We start from the raw sequence: 18,219 nt of genomic DNA on the forward strand, positions 1-18,219 counted from the left end.
CGTTTGGGTTTGCTACAGCAGCAAGCAGTGCCTTAACTAAGACACTGTTAGCCCTGAGTTTTTCCTGCCAGGGGCAGGTCTGCCTGCCAGGATCAGGAGTCCACTTTTGGTCCAATCAGTTGTGGCAAAGGGGTACATAGAGCAAACCACAGTTATCTCTGCTCAAGAAATGGCATAAGACTTCTCTCAGTAGGGGCTTTGGTGGGGAAATTTTCTTGGAAGGGGATTATAAGTGTGGCAGTTACCTTGACTTATTGTCTCATGCTACTAGGAAAAACAAATCCAAAAAAAAAAAAAAAAAAAAAAACCAAACAAAAAAAAACAAACCCAAATCTGCCTTCCAGCAACTCCCTTCTTATTCTCAGTTCTCTTTGTGGCAGTGGTTTACCCCATCCTCTGCTGTCATGTTTCCAGGGGTTCTCTCCAAGCTACTCCCCGGTTCTGACCTTATTCCTTTTATGGCATGGTTCCCGAAGCATGGGCTTTGTAGTCACACAGACATCCGCTCAAATTCAACTATCTGCACATACCGGTCTTGCGATCGTGAACACAGTATCTCTCCGAATCTCAAACTCTTCATCTGTAAAATGGAGATGGAGGCACTTCACAGCGTTGCTGTGAGTATTTAAGAGGCTCCTGTGCCTGAAGCACCCAACATCGTGCCTTGTAGAGTAGGCTCCCACTCAGCAGCTGCTGTGATTTCTGTTGTGTTTGATGTTGTGATTTCAGACCCTTCAACCGACTGGGTAGTGGCTGTGAATTATACTGAGGTTGGTGCAAATCCAGTGGCACTAGAGCAGAGTTCTGCAGCTGGTGTCGACTGGTATCAGTGCCGGGGGGCTGCTGCTTCTTGTGATGTGGGCACTGAATCGTGCTCCTTCCTGCCGGGTAGCAGGCCTGTCGCATCGCTGGTCATGAAGCTTCTTGTTGACTGGACCTCACATCATCAGGGCAGTAGCGTTGTATTTAATACCAACTCACCCAGGTCGACTTAAGACATCACTCTTTGTCCCAGGCCGTGGCATCTCAGGGCACCTCCCATGGCACCTCAGGGCACCTCCCGTGGCACGGCCGGCTGAAATGTGGTTTTGGGAGCCTGACACATTTTAAAGGACCTTTGAAAGGATTCTATGGAACAATAATTTTTAACCTCCACTGGGTCATGGATCTTTCAGAGAATTCGATGAAAGTTCTGGATTCTCTTTCTAGAAAAATACCTACATTTACAGAGTGTTTTGAACACTATTTGGGAGGTCTCCAAGGAGTATGCACCCTTGGCTGGCAAGGTTGGATTGGGAACATGCCTGCCATTGTGGGGAGCCGTGAACTCTTTCTGGAGAGGGAGCTCCAGGCCGCCTTCCCTCCTGGGGCCTCAGGAAAGTGAGAACCATCCAAGCACTTTTCTCATCAAGTTAAAATCAACTGTGTGGAAACCTCAGAGGGGCCTTCTCTATGCCTTCCCAGTCATCTCAGTCTGAGCAATCCTGCAGGTTCTGAACACTAATCAGTACCATCATGAGTCTGCTGACGTTACATGGAATTTAATTGGTTCTTTGGAGGAAAGTGAGTCACCATGCAGGAGAGTAAGCTTCAGGGCACAGAGGGGAAGGAAAATGAAACTGCTTATAGAAAAGTTCAAGTGTGTTCATACGCTTCTCCTGGACTGCGGTCCGAGACGAGCCTACTTTTGTTGATGGGGCTTAAAGAGGTTTTCAGAACCACTGAGACAAAGGACGCTGCCTCCTCCGCCCTGGCCTTTGTTTCTCTCCCTCCTTTTCTGTATGTGGAGCCATATCCAGTGGAGGGGGAAGGGGACAGGCCATCCGCTTGACTGTCAGAGCTGATCACTGCTGACCTTATCAAAACACAGAATCAATACACTCTTCTCCCAGCAGCCCAGAAAAATCATAAGGAGTTTGAACTGAAGCAATTTGAAGTGCAAAATCGTCTGAATTAGGAGAGAAGCCAGTAAACTGTTGTGTCTCTGAATCCTCCCATGCCCTTCCACAGTGTCAGCTAAGACTAGAAATCTCACTAGGATTCTGGTGTAGGACGGGCACCTGAGGAGGGGCGAAATCCAAGCAGATTTGTTGATCGGTCCCACCGTCCTGCTGGCTGGCATTCCGGGTTCAGTGGTCTCAGCCTTCCTCGGGACCCTTCAGCAGGTCCTCCCCCGGCCTGGCCCTGGAGCAGACAGCTCTCGGCTCCAGCCGTGCCACTGATGTAGTGCCAAGTGGCCTGCTCATTGTTCCCCCCCTTCCTCCTCTTGCTCATTTCTTTGCTTGTCTTTATCTTTTCTCCAGACTTGCTTTCTTCTTTTCTCTTTCTCTTTCTTTTTTTCAGGAGGGATGAGGCTGGGAAGAAGGAATGGAGGAGAAAACCACTGTGGGTAGAAGGCAAGTGGAAGGAGATGGGGTCACCTGGTGCCCAGTGGAAGGGCCAGCCTTCATGCAGAAGATGAGGTAACCCTGGTTGTGGACTTTGGATCAAGGTGGGGGAGGCCAGCCCCTCGAGAGCATCAGAGGCTGTTCTCTGGTGGCAGTGAGCTCCCCTTGGCCTTGTCTTCCATCCCCTCTCTAGACTTCTCAGCCCTTCTAAGGACAAAGAAGTGTCTTGAGTGCTGTGCCCCACCCTTCCCCAGGCATTCCCACCATCTCAGAGCTCATAGCAGTTGGAGCCATGTGGCCCAGGTGCCCAGGGCTGGCCGAGCCATCAGGCATCGCCATCACACTTAGCTATAATTGCCCATCCAGTCTTTCTCGTGCACTCGGCAGTGAGCTCCTTCGGGGGAAGGACTGATCTGATCACCCCTGTGTCCTCAGAGCCTATTCCAGGAGCCCACACAGAGCAGGCTCTGAGACTGCAGTTCCTGAGGGACCCCGTGCTCACTAGGAAGGCAGGCCCAGCTTGACCAGCTGGCTTCTTCATTGACCCCAACAAAGAGCACCTTGGCCTCATACCTTTGTTGTTGGGCAAGAATGTAGGCAGCAGAGCCGGTCACTTCCTCAGCCTCACTACACACTTACGCACGGGCATGCCTTTGCGTGGCTGGTGTCCTCTGCCTGGAATGCATCCTACCCAGGCAGAATTCATTGCTCTCTTTTCTGAGTTCCCAAAGGACTTTGTGCTCACCTTTTTTTATAGCGCTGATCACATTGTGTTTTATTGGTCATTTGCATGGCTGTCTCCTCTTATGCCGGCAGTTCCTCTGTTCCATAGATACTTGCCGAGCACCAGCCTTGGCCAGGTGTTGGGAAGCATGAGAACAGCACAGGCAGGGTGCTGGCCCTTATGGAGCCATGTGGGGGGAACAATGGCCTACACCAGGCACAAAGTAGGCTCACATCAAATGTTCATTGAATAGAATTAAGGATCTGGTATTGAAAAGGACAGGCAGGGAAGCGGGCCAAGAACAGGAGTTTAAGGAGTTGATATTTTATTGTTATCATAAAGAGAATCTAGAACTGGGAGGGAAGAAATGTGAGCAGAAACAGGAAAATCTTCTTGGCCCAGGTGGGCTGGGGGAGGGAGCCCAGCAGCTCAGGCTGCCACAAAGACAGCATTAATGAGGAGCCTGCCATCCCCAGGGCTCATCCAAGGGTGAGGCTGCAAGTGTTCTGCCAGCTGTTTATTCTTGCCATCACTGTGGACAGACACGGGTCTTGGATCCGGGGCTGCCGATGCTGGGGAGGGAGGACAGTTATCAGGAGAGTGTGCAAGGGGCCACCGTGGCAGGTGGGTCCTGGCACCAACTTTATTGATTGAGGGGAATGTAATTTACCTGATTTTTAAAAATCACATGAGTAAATGGAGAGAAACCATCCCTAAGCAAGCAATAAAGCAGCAAGGAAGAAGCAGCACAGGTTGGCATTTTCCTCTGTATGGATGGAGAAGTGAGGTGGGGAGCAGATGGGAGTGGTAGCATGAGCCTCTAGGGTCAAGAGCATGCAGAGCCCATGCCTGTGGTGCCGGAGTGAGGCTTGCCAGCTCCCTGCACAGGTCAACGTGCTCCAGTGGCAGGAGAGGCTGCCAGTGTGCCAGCTGTCAGCATTTCCTGACGGAGGAGCCGGGAGCCAGCCCCTTTGGAGTAGAGGAGCACCGATGCGCGACCTCTCTTCCCAGCGTCTCCCTTCCCACACAACTGGGCTCCTAGGCCCAGGCATCCGGGAAATTTTCCATGCCCCAGAACCTCATCAACCTGCGGGCAGGGAGCAGAAATGAACGTGGCAGCACCAGCCACAGATGGCCACAGTTTCTAAATAAGCATTTCATTAGTTTGGAACCCAGGGAAAACATGGTTCAAGTTATAGGGAAAAATAAATGAGTAAGGAGAGCCTGATTTTAAATCCTGCTAGTTGCATTCAGCACAACTATAAAAATAAGCAGAGTTCTCTTTTTAAAGGGGCCACTGTTAATTAGCCGTGGCGCCCATTCTGGCTCTTCATCTAGTTAAAACGTGGTTATGCCATGCTGGGGAAGGGCGTGCAGTCCGGGTCCCACATATCCTTTTTATGCCCACTCCTGTCATGCTGAAATTGGCTCCCTCATTCCGTAACTGTGCTTTATGTAGGAGCTGAACGGGAATAGCATTGCTTGTGTTTATACTTGCTGCCCTCCCCTGGAAGGCCAATTCTTCCTCGTTCCTCCTTCCAGAGGTCGGTGCTCAATCCCAATTGGAGTGGACACCCGATTCCATTTCCTCAAGCTGTGAGTTCTGTTTCTCGTTTGCTTACCCCGGTAAGTAATGCCCGGGAGTGCTTTCCATGTCCTCTGTGTAACCCCCGTCGGTTCACGCTGCGCTCCCAAGATGAGGCTTCCAGTCTCCCCTCATCTCCCCTCACAGGCTTGTCCTGCCCAAGGAGGGGTTTAGACTGCGATTCACAAAGCCTCCTGAATGCCGCTATGGTTAGGCATTTTAGCAGGCGACAGGGAATGTATGGGGCACTTGAAACCTGGTTTGAGTCCCAGCTGCAATGATAACCTCACTAAGCCCCAGTTTCTTCATCTGCAGGATGGGGCCGAGAGGCTCTGCTGCTGGGAGGGATGGCTACAGGCTCCTGGGCATCTTCTGACCGCTTCTTTAGGTGTTCATCAACCTGGGCTTACATTGCGTGAGGCCAGGTGACCTTAAAAGAAGGTTAACAAAGGCTAAAGAGCCTCTTATTTTTAGGCTGAGTTTGGGTACAAAAGTTCCTTCGTTTTGAGTAGGTCTGGTTGGTTTGGGTATTCTGAGATGCCCTTGTATCCTTATTAGTATAATAGCTAGTGATTTTTGAGTACCTATCATGTGTAAGCTCTAATCTCGTGGTTTGTACTCTTTGTATCATTTTATCTTTATCACTACACTATGAGATAGGTATTATTATTCCAATCTTATGGATAAGGAAACTGAGATGCAAGGAGTCTCAAGTAACAGATCCAAGATCTCAGAACATCTGATAAGTGTGACATTTGGGTTTCAACTGGCCCATTGACTTCTTTATACCATTCATTGCTGACGCTCTAGAAATCTAAGAACCCAACTTGAGCAATTCTCTAGAGCAGTGCTGTCTATCAGAAAGTTTTCTGCAATGATGAAAATGTCCTATTCTGCTCTGGCCAATATGATAGCCATTAGCCACTTGAAATGTGGGTAATGTGACAGAATCGAGTTTGAAACTTTATTTGATTTTAATTACTCTAAATTTAGATAGCTCATGTGGCTACTGGGCCCCATATTGGACAGCACAGCCCTGGAGCCTGATTTCGCTGATGCAAGCCCTGAAGGAGATTCCAGAAACTCCTATTCAGTGGCCCTCCCCCCGCCCCCATATATGGGCACACACTTAGTGGCCACTTTCATAGGGTTCTGTAGTAAACTGCACATGGGATGTCACCTTCTATTCATAGTGGTATGGTGAGGGCTCTGGGGCTTCATCTGGACGAAAGTCCAGATAGCCCTTGACCTTGCAGTTTCTTCTCCGGGCTCCCCTTTAACTTTTGGTTTCCAATCTTCAATTTCTGGGTCTCCAGTTTCTCGTTCAGCTGTATCTGCTCTTTCTCCTCCTGTGCAGACCTCGCTCTGCTTCATCCAGTAGGAAGTTTAGACTTTCACAGTCTAAACTTACTTTCTTGTGTGAATATATCACAGTTTATTTAACAAATGCCTCAGTAGGACATTTAGGTTATTCCCAATGTTTTGCTATTACAGATAACACTAATCAGCCTCTTTACAGCTGATTCAGATAATTCTTTATATATATCTATAATCAGTCCATGAGAGCAGATTCCTAGAACTGCAATTGAGAGGTCAAAGGACATGTATGTTCTAGCTAGGTGTTGTCAAAATTGCTTCCAGGAAGGTTTACCAGGTTTTATTCCCATCCACAGAGTCTGAGAGTGCCTGACTGTGTTGGGATCACAGGATCTGAGCACTCACTCACCCCTCATATTCACCATTGTAATTTTTTAAAATTAGAATTAGAATTAGGATATGTTTCACTTACATTCACTAACAAGTTACCCCAAAACTTATCAACTTAAAACAACCACTTTATTTTGTTCACAATTTTGTGGAGCAGTCATTTGGGAAGGGCTTGGCTGGGCAGTTCTTCCGTGGTGTTTATGACATGATTACTGCCAGAAGTTGGCTGGAGCTGGAATCATCTGAAATCTTGATGAGGCCAGACGGCCAAGCTGGCTCACTCATAGGGCTGCATTGGTGCTCCCTGTTGCCTAGGAGCTGAGCTGGGGCTGTCAACTGGAGTGCCCACATGTGATCTCTCCAGCATGGGGATCTCATGGTAGTTGGACTTTTGACATGGTGGCTGGCTTGCCCCAAAGTGAGATCCAAGTGGAAGCTGCATGGCCTTTTCTGACCTAGCCTTAGAAGTCATACAGTGTCACTTCTGCCATACTCTACTGGTCAAAGCAGTCATAAGCTTGCCCAGATTCAAGGGAAGGGAATATAGACTCCACCTTAAAATAAGAGAAATGTCAAAGATTTAAGGCTATTTAAAATCTGCCATAGAAGATATTTTACATGTAAGCATTGGCTGGACAGTATTAGTGATACATTCACCATCCATGGCACTCAGGTGTTTGAAGGACCTTTCCTGGATATGCAAGGTGGCTGTCCTGGGCCTTGTGTTGGGTTAATGTGCATGTGAATGTGGGCAAACGTGAGTAGGCTGGGATTTATGTGCACAACAGTCAGGAGTTCAGGGTCTGCGGTTGGATGCCATCACTGATCTGGGATTGGCTGGCTGCTGACTCCCAGGCATCTCTGACATCACGAAGGGGATTGAGAGAGCCCAGTCAGGTTGGAGGACTCAGTGTTTAATACTCTTTCTGGGGACTAACATGAGGGCCCAGCAGCAAGCCTGGCATTTGTGACCAGCCAAGAAATGGTTAATCTGCTGCACCTACCATGTCTGCTCCATAGAAGTGCCATCCCCAGGAATAGGGTGGAGGAACAAAAAGAGATTCACCTGGTTCTGACCACCGAATTTTAGTGAATAGACCTTTGTTTTAGGACCTTCAATGTCAATGCCTGATTTGATCAACTTTAGGCAAGGTGGTAAGAGAAGGAGAAATCCCAGAGAGCCCTGACAGTTTCATGTTTTCATTGGTAACCCGTTCTAGCTTGGGGCATCCGTGCTGCCATCTCACCTTAGCTATCATCCTTGACTCAGTTGTTTTGATTTTTAATGTGTCCTAATCTAGCTTTGTTCCCAACTAGACAGATGGCCCAGCTGCCTCTCAGGGTTTATGGGGTCAAGGATCCTGTCCCTGAGATTTATAACTCATCATAATTCCTCGGGTCCACACCCAGATTTTCTGCATGCTTCCCTTCAGAGTCACTCGGATATTGGTTAGGAAAGGAGCCCACATCCTATCCATTTTCCCTTACATAGGCAGGGCAGCGTGGGCCAGCATCTTCTGGGGACCTTTTCACAATACATATGGCCAAGCCCCACCCTGCACCTGGGGTTTCTAGAGAGTGGGAAAGGGACTTTGGCATGTCTATTTGGAAGCAATTTTTTGACAATTATGCTGCCACCATCCCCAAAGAGTCTTAGTTTACAAGGTGTTTTACTTTACATCTGTCACCTCAGTTGATCCTTGCAAAAGGTAAGGCAGGTGTTATTACCTGTTTCACAGAAAAGGAAACTAAAGCACAGAAAGCTTAAATGACTAGCTTGTAAATCTCCTAGTTACATTTGGACCAAGAATTTCTGACTCCTTTAGAAATCATTCAGCAGTTTCCTTTCTGTGAAGACCTCATGGGCACTCCCCTCGCTGTGGCATGCCTGGGGCTGTTGGTGGGGTGAGTGGCAGATGTTCTGTTGGACTGTGGTGTAGCTCAGTGGGCCAGAGAGTCTGGGATAGGGAAGCTCTGGAGCTTAGACTGAGCCTCCTGCTGTGTGTGCAGGGACACCTTCCTATCTGATTAGCTTGCAGGTTTCAGCTGAATTTGGGTTGTGAAGGTGACACCTCCTCTGGTGGGAGTGCTGAGGCCATTAGGATGCACAGCACATCTCTAAATGCAACAGCTAGTCTCCACTCCTCTAGAATGTAGGTTGGTGGTGAAAAACACCAGAACAAACCTTTATCTTACATTTCAAAGTGCTGCTAGAGGAGGAAGGCTGGACTGCTGTTGGAAGTGAATCTGAGCAAGAACCAGCTCCTAAAGACCAGGCTGCATCTTTCTGAAAGAAAGTACAAGGGGATATCTGGAGTAAAAGACTTTATCCCTGGCCAGCAGGCATAGTGGATGCCAACCAGATACCTCCCCAATCCTGTAACTCTTTGGTGATAAAGACATGACAATCCTTTCACCCTGGAGGAGATAAGTGAAGGTGAGAACCAGAACATTTAAGAGTGAAAAGAGACCTAGAGACCCCCTGGTCAGCTCCCATAATTTCCAGCACAAAAGCCAGGCTTAGAGTGGAGAAGATACTTGTCTAGAGTCACTTAGTGCAGAAGTGGCAGCCACAGAACTAGAACCCAGGGCTCTTCCTGCTCATCATACCACTTTGCCGCTTCCTGGAGGTCCAAATGCTTGGAAGGGGGACAGATGCTTCTGCTTAATCCATTCGTACCATCTCTGGTAGGAGACCCAGGGTGCAAAGCAGAGTCAGGCATTTTCTGACTTCTAACATGGCAAGTTTTCAGTTTTGAACCTCTTTTTAATGCCATCCTATCTTTCTTCCTTTGGTGGAAGGATGAGCTATGCATTAAAATAGGATGTCTACAACTGGCTGGTGAGCTTTGAGTGCTTGTAGAGGCTCCCAAACCTTTTTCCCTGCCACATAGTTCAAATGACCTCTGTTTATAAGGTCCTCATGTTCTCAGAATGTAAAGCCATAAGCTATTATTATCCATGCATTTATGACTTCCAATTTTGTTTTCCTGATGAGTTTGAATCACCAAGCAGGTCTTTTGATACGGATAGAGGACAGGTAAGTTTGAAGGCTTGGGATGGATTGTGGCAGATGTGAGCAGTTAACGTTGCCTGGAGAAGGCATAGTAAGTTGGGAATTTATGGGCCATCAGGGGTGACAATAAAAAGGCACCAAGAGCCTGAAGGGGAAGGAGGGAGAACGAACTAAAAAAGAATGGGCAGGGCAGGGAGTAGCAGCACCAAAGTCCTCCACTGCCTGGTTTGAAATTTTTCTGGGATTCATCCCTGTTGTTACCCTTGGCTAAATCCATGGGATTTCCCACCAGACATTATGGCTTTCTGATCAATGTTCAGAGAATCCGATTCTCCTTTGGTCTAAGAGTGTAACTACCATGTCTGTGTACTAAGAACCTAATAATATGAAGCAGAGCTACTCTCTGGAAGGACCCTCTGAGGATATCTAGTCAAGTCCCTTCACTGGACAGGTGAGGCCCTGAGAGTCTGTGTGATATGCTCCAGCCAGCAAGTGGGACATTGAGCCTGGGACCCCATTGCCCTGATTTCCATTTTTCTGTTTTGTAACAGACACTGAAAAGGTGCCACAAATTTCTGCTTGTGGTTTGTGATTGGGACTTGGAGCCCTAGCTTTGGTTTTCAGATTCCTGGATTGATAGGTATTGGGGCAAGACAGAGTCGTCTTATATCTTACTTGGGTCAAATGATCAGGTGTGCTCAAAAAGTGTCTTCACTCTGAATGAATATTTCCCTGACAGGTGCATTACCCAGTGAACCAAAGGAGTCAGTGACAAAAGGGAAGGAAGAAGGGAAAAGTGGCTGTATTTGCAAATTTGATGAGGATAAGGAAAATTTTTACAGTTCCCCTTCCCTGAGGGAGTTCTCAATGAGTGGGATGTCCTGCTCAGAGAGAGGGCCCAACCTGTCCGCTCATCCTCATGCTTGATCACCTGACACCTTTGACAGAGGCCAACAATAATAATTTACATTTACTGAGAACACTTTGCCAAGAAACTCAAAATCATATTATAAATGTCATGTGCTGTGACAGCCACTATTATCCTGTGAGAGATATTGCAACAAATCATCCAATAATTAATTTATAAATACCAGAAAACCAGAGGGTACTGGATGAAAACCAATGTGACTGTGCAGGGAACCAATCGCATCAGACCAATTTAATTTCCTCCAATGTCAGAATGACAGGTCTGGAAGATAAGGCAAAAGCAATAGACGTAAAATATCCTGACTTCAGTAAGCCCTTTAGCTCTGTTCCATATGATGTCCTCATAAACATGCTATGAAAATATGGTGTCGGCTCTGCTATTGTTATTTAGTCTTTGATTTATCATAGTTTCCTTTCCCCAAAGAATTTGAGTGGAGTGCTCTGCAGAAAAATATCTGCCGCGCGGGAGAGTACTGGAAGGGCCTCACTCAGGACCCAGGCCTGGAATTAGTCTTGTTCAGTAATATGATTACAGAGATAACTCATGGTGACACAGCACTTTAACATTTACAAAATGCTGATGTCTTATACCCAAGTTTTTAGATTCTAAACTCAGATCATTTCCTGCTCTCCTATAACTGCTTTGAAAGGAGCTATTCACTCAACTATTCCAGAGGAACTATGGTTTTTCCAGGCCTATGAAGGAAGTTTCAAGAGGTAATATTTATAGTGGAGGATGGGGGAAGCTGGTTTTCTGAGGAGAGCCCCCAGCCCCCTGGTCTCCAGCTCTTTTCCATAACAACTCGCTCTGTGGAGTCAAGCAGTAGTGGTGGGCCTGCCGGTGAGCCCAAACGCAGATGTGAAGCTGGGGGTTTGGTTTAGGTGCGGGCAGAGTTGTTATGCTGAGGTTGAGAAGGCTCGCCATTCTCAGGCATTGGGGTGAAGATGGGGGATTTCACAACTCCCAGAGAGGCCTGGTTGCTAAGAGGTCCTGAGGGACCTTCAAAGAGCTGCTGCTCCTGCTGTCCCCGCTGCCCCTGCTGCTGGATACGTGTGGTCCCTGGAAATGCTGCCTGAGCCTGCTAAGCAGTGGTGCAGGGCTGAAGGGGACTGCCTCTCTATTCTGTATCAGGGGACACGTGGGGCAGAGCTGCTTCCTTCTCTCTCTGCAGTGGGGAGGGGGGTGTTGGTTGGTAATTGTTTGACAGTTAATTCACTGCCAGTCCACTAGAAGGCAAAAAGCCACTATCTTTCTGCTGCCTACTGGTTTGAGAGACCCTAAACAGCCCCAACTGTCTGAGTGCCCAGGGAACGTATAATCATGAGTGAAAGAAAACTCATCACCCACTTAAGGGAATTTAGTAAACAACTAGAACAGGTGGCTTTTACTGAGGTAGAACAAAATGATGAGGCAGAAGAGAGCTTTAGAATAGAAGTAAGAGCTCTCAAGGAAAACTAGAGAACAACATTGATTTTCTTCAACAACAAAAAGCAATTTCTTACTTTAAAAAATTTGATAAGTAAACTGTAAAAGAGACTGGTCACTCCTGGGAATCAAATTAGTGTTCTGGGTGATCATATGGGAGAAATAGCTCACAAAGTAAAATCACAAAGTACAAAGATGAGGAGATTATGAGCAAAATGTGAATAAGTATAACCAAGAAATCCAATATGAAAAAACAAGGGGCTCTAGGAGGGTAGAGGGAGAGATAATAGTTAAAGAAATAATAGAAGAAACATCTTCTGACTGAAGAAAGACATGCTCTAGGGTACAGAAGGAATCAACGAGGGTTCTGGGATCATTGCAAACAGATACATCCCAGGCATAGGTGGCATTGCTGAGCTCCAAAGAAAAAGAAAATTTTGTAGGCTGTTGATGGAAAAAGTGGGTCATGTACAAAGGAAAGGTCTTTAGATTTATTTGCAGAACTGGAAACCAGAAGACAGTGGAACAACATTTACCAACATTGAAAGAAAAGGATTGTGATCTAAGAATTCTATGCCCAGTCAACATAATGATCATCTCTCAGGGCATTTTTGGATATACAAGGCACCAGTGAACATTGTACCCAAATTCTACCTGTGGGGTCAAAAATTGGAAGGGACTTCAAAAATTATTGTATCCACTCACCCTCTATATTAATTATTTCCTCTGTGAGTGTGTGTGTGTGTGTGTGTGTGTGTGTGTGTTCCTGGTGGGACGAGGGTAGGGAACCATAAGAGTAGAGTTATGGAAGCCCATTAAAACCATTAGATGGCTTATAAATGCTTATTTGTATTTAGAAATGTTTACTGAAGAATCGAGTTGGCCATAATAAGCATAATCTCGGGTCAGTATGGGAGAGCCCCAGGGAAACAAATTTGGTTGCAGAGGAATTTCCCAATGGGAGAAATAAGACATAGTGCTAGATGGCTAGAGGTTTCTCCCTGAAAAGTTCCCATCTAGGATTGTCAGGCTTAGCAAATTAAAATACAGGATACCCAGTTAAATTTAAATTTCAGGTAAACAATGAACATCTGTGTGTGTGTGTGTGTGTGTGTGTGTGTGTGTGTTTATTTAGCATAAGTATGTCTGAGCTACAGTTTTCGGGGAGATTGGGATGTCAGCTATAGATATATGCTTAAGACTGGAGTCTCAATGGGAAGAAAACAAGGAAATCTTGACGTGAACGATCAGGTTAATGCCAATGTGGGAACCAGAGAAGGGGTAGTTTCTGAGTGCCAGCTTCTCTCTCTTTAGGTTTGAAACAGATTTGAACTGGTCTTTGCCTGTGTGGCATTTAAAATCTAATTATAAAGAGAGAGAGAAAGTGAGAGAGAGAGAATAAGAGCTAATTTTCATTGAGCATTTACCATGTGTCAACCACTATGTTAAATGCTTTAGCATACTTATTATTGAAAATAATGATCCCCATTTTACAGATGGGGGAGACTAAAGTGCAGACAGTTTAAATAACCTGCTTAAGGTCACACAGCCAGCAAGTGGCAGACCCAGGACTTGAACTCAGGTCTGCCTGACCCTGGAAGCTGCACCATTGCCCTTGATGCCATCCTACTCCACAGTAAAGTGCAGCAAGCCAAAAACAAAAACAAAGCACAGTGCTTGCTGACCCTGTATGCAGGCATCGGAGGTGGTCAGGGTGGAAGAGGTCAGTGTGGGCCAGATTGACCAGGGAAGTCTTCTTGGAAAAGGAGACTCAGAAACTGGATTCTCACCAGTGGGTTTGAATTTGCGTTGGTGAAAGGAATGAGCAGAGAGAACATGGGGCTGGTGGAAAGAGGGGCCTGGTGGGGCTGGCGGTGAGGGTAGGGGTGGGTTGGGTTGTGAGGTGGTGCCCCAACAAATCAGAGGAGACAGGAGGAGTTGAGTTGGCCTGTCAGGGGAGAGTGTGCCTAGGGTGTCACACAGAGTGACCAGGAAAGGTGAACCATAGGCCGAAGAGGGGGCAGGGGCCATGTCATGGGTGAGGAATGGGTGAATTGCTATGGGTTGGGGGAGGTATGAATGACATACAGGCTAGTTTCAGCTTTTGGTCTTTATCTTAAGGTTCTTATCTTACAACCAAGAAAGAGTTTTAAGGTGAGGAGTAGTGGGGGTGGGGGTGGGGGGGGGGTAGGGGTGGAGGGGGTGGGTTGGAGCAATGTTTAGGAGATAAGTAGACAGGACTTGGAGATGGATCCTGACGTGAGGAGAGGCTGATGCCTGCAGGGTCCCTGGGCAGTGCCCTTGAGTGGAGGGAACCCAGTAAGCTGGCTGGGGTGGGGACAATAGGAGGAATTCTTGTTGGCTGCAGTGTTGGGGCAGCAACTGACCCCAGGAGAGGAGGGAACTTATGGTGCCTGTTTCTGTGCAGGGCACAGACAGGCAGCCCCGGTTAGAAGAAGGGCGTCACACCAGCCTTGAGAGTGTGCCTACAGCTGTGACAGGCAGTGACAGGGCTGCTCTCTGTGCCCCGCCAGCAGCCTGTGAGCTGATCTCCCAGACGGACATCTCCACCCCCAGGGTGGTACAGAGCCCACACAGAGACCTAACACGGTAAAGGTGCAAGTTTGGATGCCTCTCAGGTAGCGTCCTCCCCCAACATTGGTTTTACATCAAACCCACACGTCCTTCTAGATCACCCACCACCACAGGCCAGGTGCTGTCCCCGACACTGACTGTGGGCAAGCCAAGCCGTCGCCATGCGAGGCGACTGAAATAAAATGTGTAATTGTGCTCCAAGACACCTTAATTGTTTATTAATTACTCCATAAATCACAGTGACACCTGTGTTTGTGCTCCTGTTAATTCACTCTCACGAGGTGGGGCTGGAAGTACATCATGCTTCCTTGAGAAGCACACAGGCCAACAAACAACTGGGCCCTTACCTGTGGGACAAGAGGTACCTGAATTGGGAGGGGGACGCCAGGACTGTTGGTGCTTCCCCTTCACCACCTGTCAGCCTCAGCTGTATCTCCCTCCTCCTCTGGCCAGGACGGCAGCCGGAGCCTTGACAGGGGAGGGTGGGTGAGGTGCTCTACTTCCTCCATTTGATTTCATCTTCCCAGAAACCCGGGAAGAGAGGGGTTACTGTGTTCATTTTATAGGGACACACCAAGGCTCAGAGATTTTATGCAAATCCCAAGGTCACACAGTCAATTAAGTGGCCTTGCTGGAGTTTGGATGTAGCCCCTGGTGGGAGAGTCAGAGAACATCCTGGGGAAGAGGAGGGAGCTTTCCTGCTAATCCCAGTACCTCACATGTGGCTTTTAGACTTATTCAAAGAAAGGCAAGTTGTTTTCTAAATGATAATACCCCTCATGTTTCTTGAGGATCATATTTAAAACGGAAACAGAGTTTATCCAGAGTCGTTCAGTGGGAGTGCTCTGGCCACCGCTGGAGTCCTCCTCTAACTGACCTCCATTCCAGACAGTCACCCCTTCCTGTCCCTGGGAGCCTCTTTCTACCCAGATCTGTTGGCAGCCATCAGCCACCAAGCGCCTGGCCCTGGAGAGCGCACAACTGCTCCAGATGGCTGACGGAGGTTTATTGCCACAATCACTCCTAATGTGGCCATTCCAAAGCCCCTGCCTGCGAGCTCAGCCCCTGTGGTGCAGCAGTCCCTGGCTCCTGGGCCTGACGGCGCACTTCTGTGGACGCTATGAACTAGCTCTGGAGAGGTCAAATAATGTCATAAAACCCAGTTCGGGAGTAATCCTTTTTCCCTGGGTTGGAAAGATCAGGATTTTGCAGAGAGGAGTGAGTGTTCCAGGCTGTAGTTGGAGGAGGCTCTCTGCTCTGGGTCCTGAGCATGTGGAGGAAGGGGGTGTGCCAGGGGTGGGGAAGGTCAGGAGGGGGGTGAGAGTCCCCTCATCCTCTCCCAGTTAGCCCTGATTGTTCTTAGGTCTCAGCATCAAGAGACCATCCCGAACAGCCCATTCTGTTATTCTCTTTTTCAACCTGTTATTTTCCTTCCAAGCACTTTTCTCTATTTGTGATGATGAACTTAACTCAAGGGTCTATTTGTTTGATGTCTCTCTCGGACACCATGCAGGGGTGATGTTTGTTTTGTTTAGCACTATAGCAGGTGTCAGCACAGTGCCTGACACATAAGTATCCAATAAATGTTTGTGAAATAAACAAATGAATGTCAAGTAGATAAAACAATTTTTTTAAGTAGAATACTTTTCCCAATGTTTAAAGTCAAAAAATTTCAATCAGCATTTGGTTGAATTTGTGGATCTAGAACCTGAAGTTACAGAGGTCCTACTGTAAATGAATGTTCATAGCAACCCTATGAGTAATAGGAAAAAACTGGAAACAAAGTAAATGTCCTTCAACAGGTGAACGATTAAGCAAACTGGGGTACGTTCACATGATGAAATACAATTCAGCAATAAAAAGACACAACTTGGTGTACATAAAAACTTGTATAGATATCAAGGGAATAAAATAAAAGCTAAACTCAAAAAGTTGCATGCTATATATGTATTCTATTCATATAGCATTCATGACATAACAAAATAAGAGAGATGGAGAACATATTAGTGGTTGCCAGTGGTTAGAGATTGGGGTTTGGGGCTGGGGTATACATGTGGCCATAGAGGGGTGGCAAGACAGAGCCTCGAAATGATGGCACAGTTCTTTTTCTCCATTGTGGCTGTGATTACTTGAAATTGCATATATGATAGAACTGTATAGAATTATACACACACATAAAAGTGTGCTTGTGAAAATGGTGAAATCTGAATAAACTTTGTGAATTGTAAAAAAAAAAACCAAAAAAAGAATGAATATTACTATTGAGCTATGGTCACTCAAGAACAGTTTTCCCAGGCTCTACTGATAGGACATCTCATGCTGTGCTTGCTAGTGGTGATGTAAGATTGGAAGGAAGGAGGAAGGAAACTAAGATGATTTCAGAGTAGTTACAGTCTGGGCCTGGAAGCCTGAGGCTAAGATGCCCAGCTCTGTGCCTGGCCCACGGTGGGCACTGACCACATGACACAGTAAGTGAATGAATGAGAAAAGGTGAGAAAGAATTTCTTTACTTTCTGTGGATGGCAAAGTAAGCAAGTCTGCGAGAGACAGAACTGCCCATGCCTTTCAGAAAGAGGAGCAGGGGTGTTTGAACACTACCCATCACGTTCATGAGGCAATTCCACTGCAGCAGGAAGAGGGGCATTCACTGCTCAGCCCTCTTGGTCCTCCCCGTGCTCTAGCTAAGAGGCCCTGCTAATGGCTTAGCACCTTCCAGCAGTGAGGCAGCAAGGCGCCAGGCCATCGCTCTGGGCTCTGGGTGTCGGGGCCTGGAGGACATCACTGGTCAGTACTAGGGTGTGGACAGGGAAGCCGTGAGTCTTGGAGGAGCCACCAGCAGACCCACCCTCCACCAAGAAAAGGGGGTTATGGGGAGTTCTGGGAGGCAGGAAAGCCTCCTTTCACCCTTCGTATCCCCTGGCCCATTCTTCCCCTGGGGCCAGCTGCCCCGAGTGTGCAGGGCCTCCTTCTGAGAGGAGCCTGCTGGGAGTCCAGGGAGCACGAGACACCGCCCAGCAGGGTATGTGGCTGTGTTTGCTGGACTAGGTTGGTTGTGTCAGTTACCGTGGCTGTTGTGGGGTCAGGAGAGGCCTCATGAAGAGGCAGGGGGACTGATCTGGACCCTGAGAGTTGGCTGGACTAGCAGAGGGGTGGGGGAGCTCGGAAGGGGAGGGCAGACTGTGAGGACAGGATGGATGAGGGGGACCCAGGGGCTTGTGGGGAGGGAGGAAGAGAAGAGTTATCAAGAGGAGGCCTGCCTGTGCCCCAGGAAGCGCTGTGGGGCTGGGCTGTGAATCCAGGTGCCTGCAACTATGCAGTCCTCCCCACAGGCTGGAAATGGCAGGACCACAAGGGCCAAGGAGGGGGTGAGGGTGTCCAGCCAGGAGAACAACTGTATATACCTGTAGAGAGAAGAAGTAGGAGATGGGAACTAAGGCCATGGATTCCGAAGCCAGGAAAACCTCTATAGTGGAGTATCAGACACTTGGTTTATGAAAACTTAGGAAAGATCTTGTGATCTTTAAAACTCAACATAGATTCACTAAGTTTTGTCAAATTGACCCCATACTTTGGTCAGAGCTTCTAGTGCAATCTTCTGGGAAGATAGAGCAGGGGAAACGACATACCTATGTGAGGCTGGCTTGGGCAAGTCTAAGACCTCGCAGTCTCATATTTTCTCTGAGTTGAAGATGACATAAACCCGTCACTGGGGAAGTTGTGATGGTTGAAGGGGGTGGGGCAACGTTAAAGGTCCCGGCAGAGTGAATATCTAATATATCACCTATGTGGGTTCACTACTGAGAGTGAAGGAAAACGTGTCAGCTGAGTGCTCTGGGAAGCAGACACTGAGAA

The sequence above is a fragment of the Eulemur rufifrons genome, chromosome 7 (assembly GCF_041146395.1).
Source record: "Eulemur rufifrons isolate Redbay chromosome 7, OSU_ERuf_1, whole genome shotgun sequence".
Lineage (NCBI taxonomy): Eukaryota > Metazoa > Chordata > Mammalia > Primates > Lemuridae > Eulemur > Eulemur rufifrons.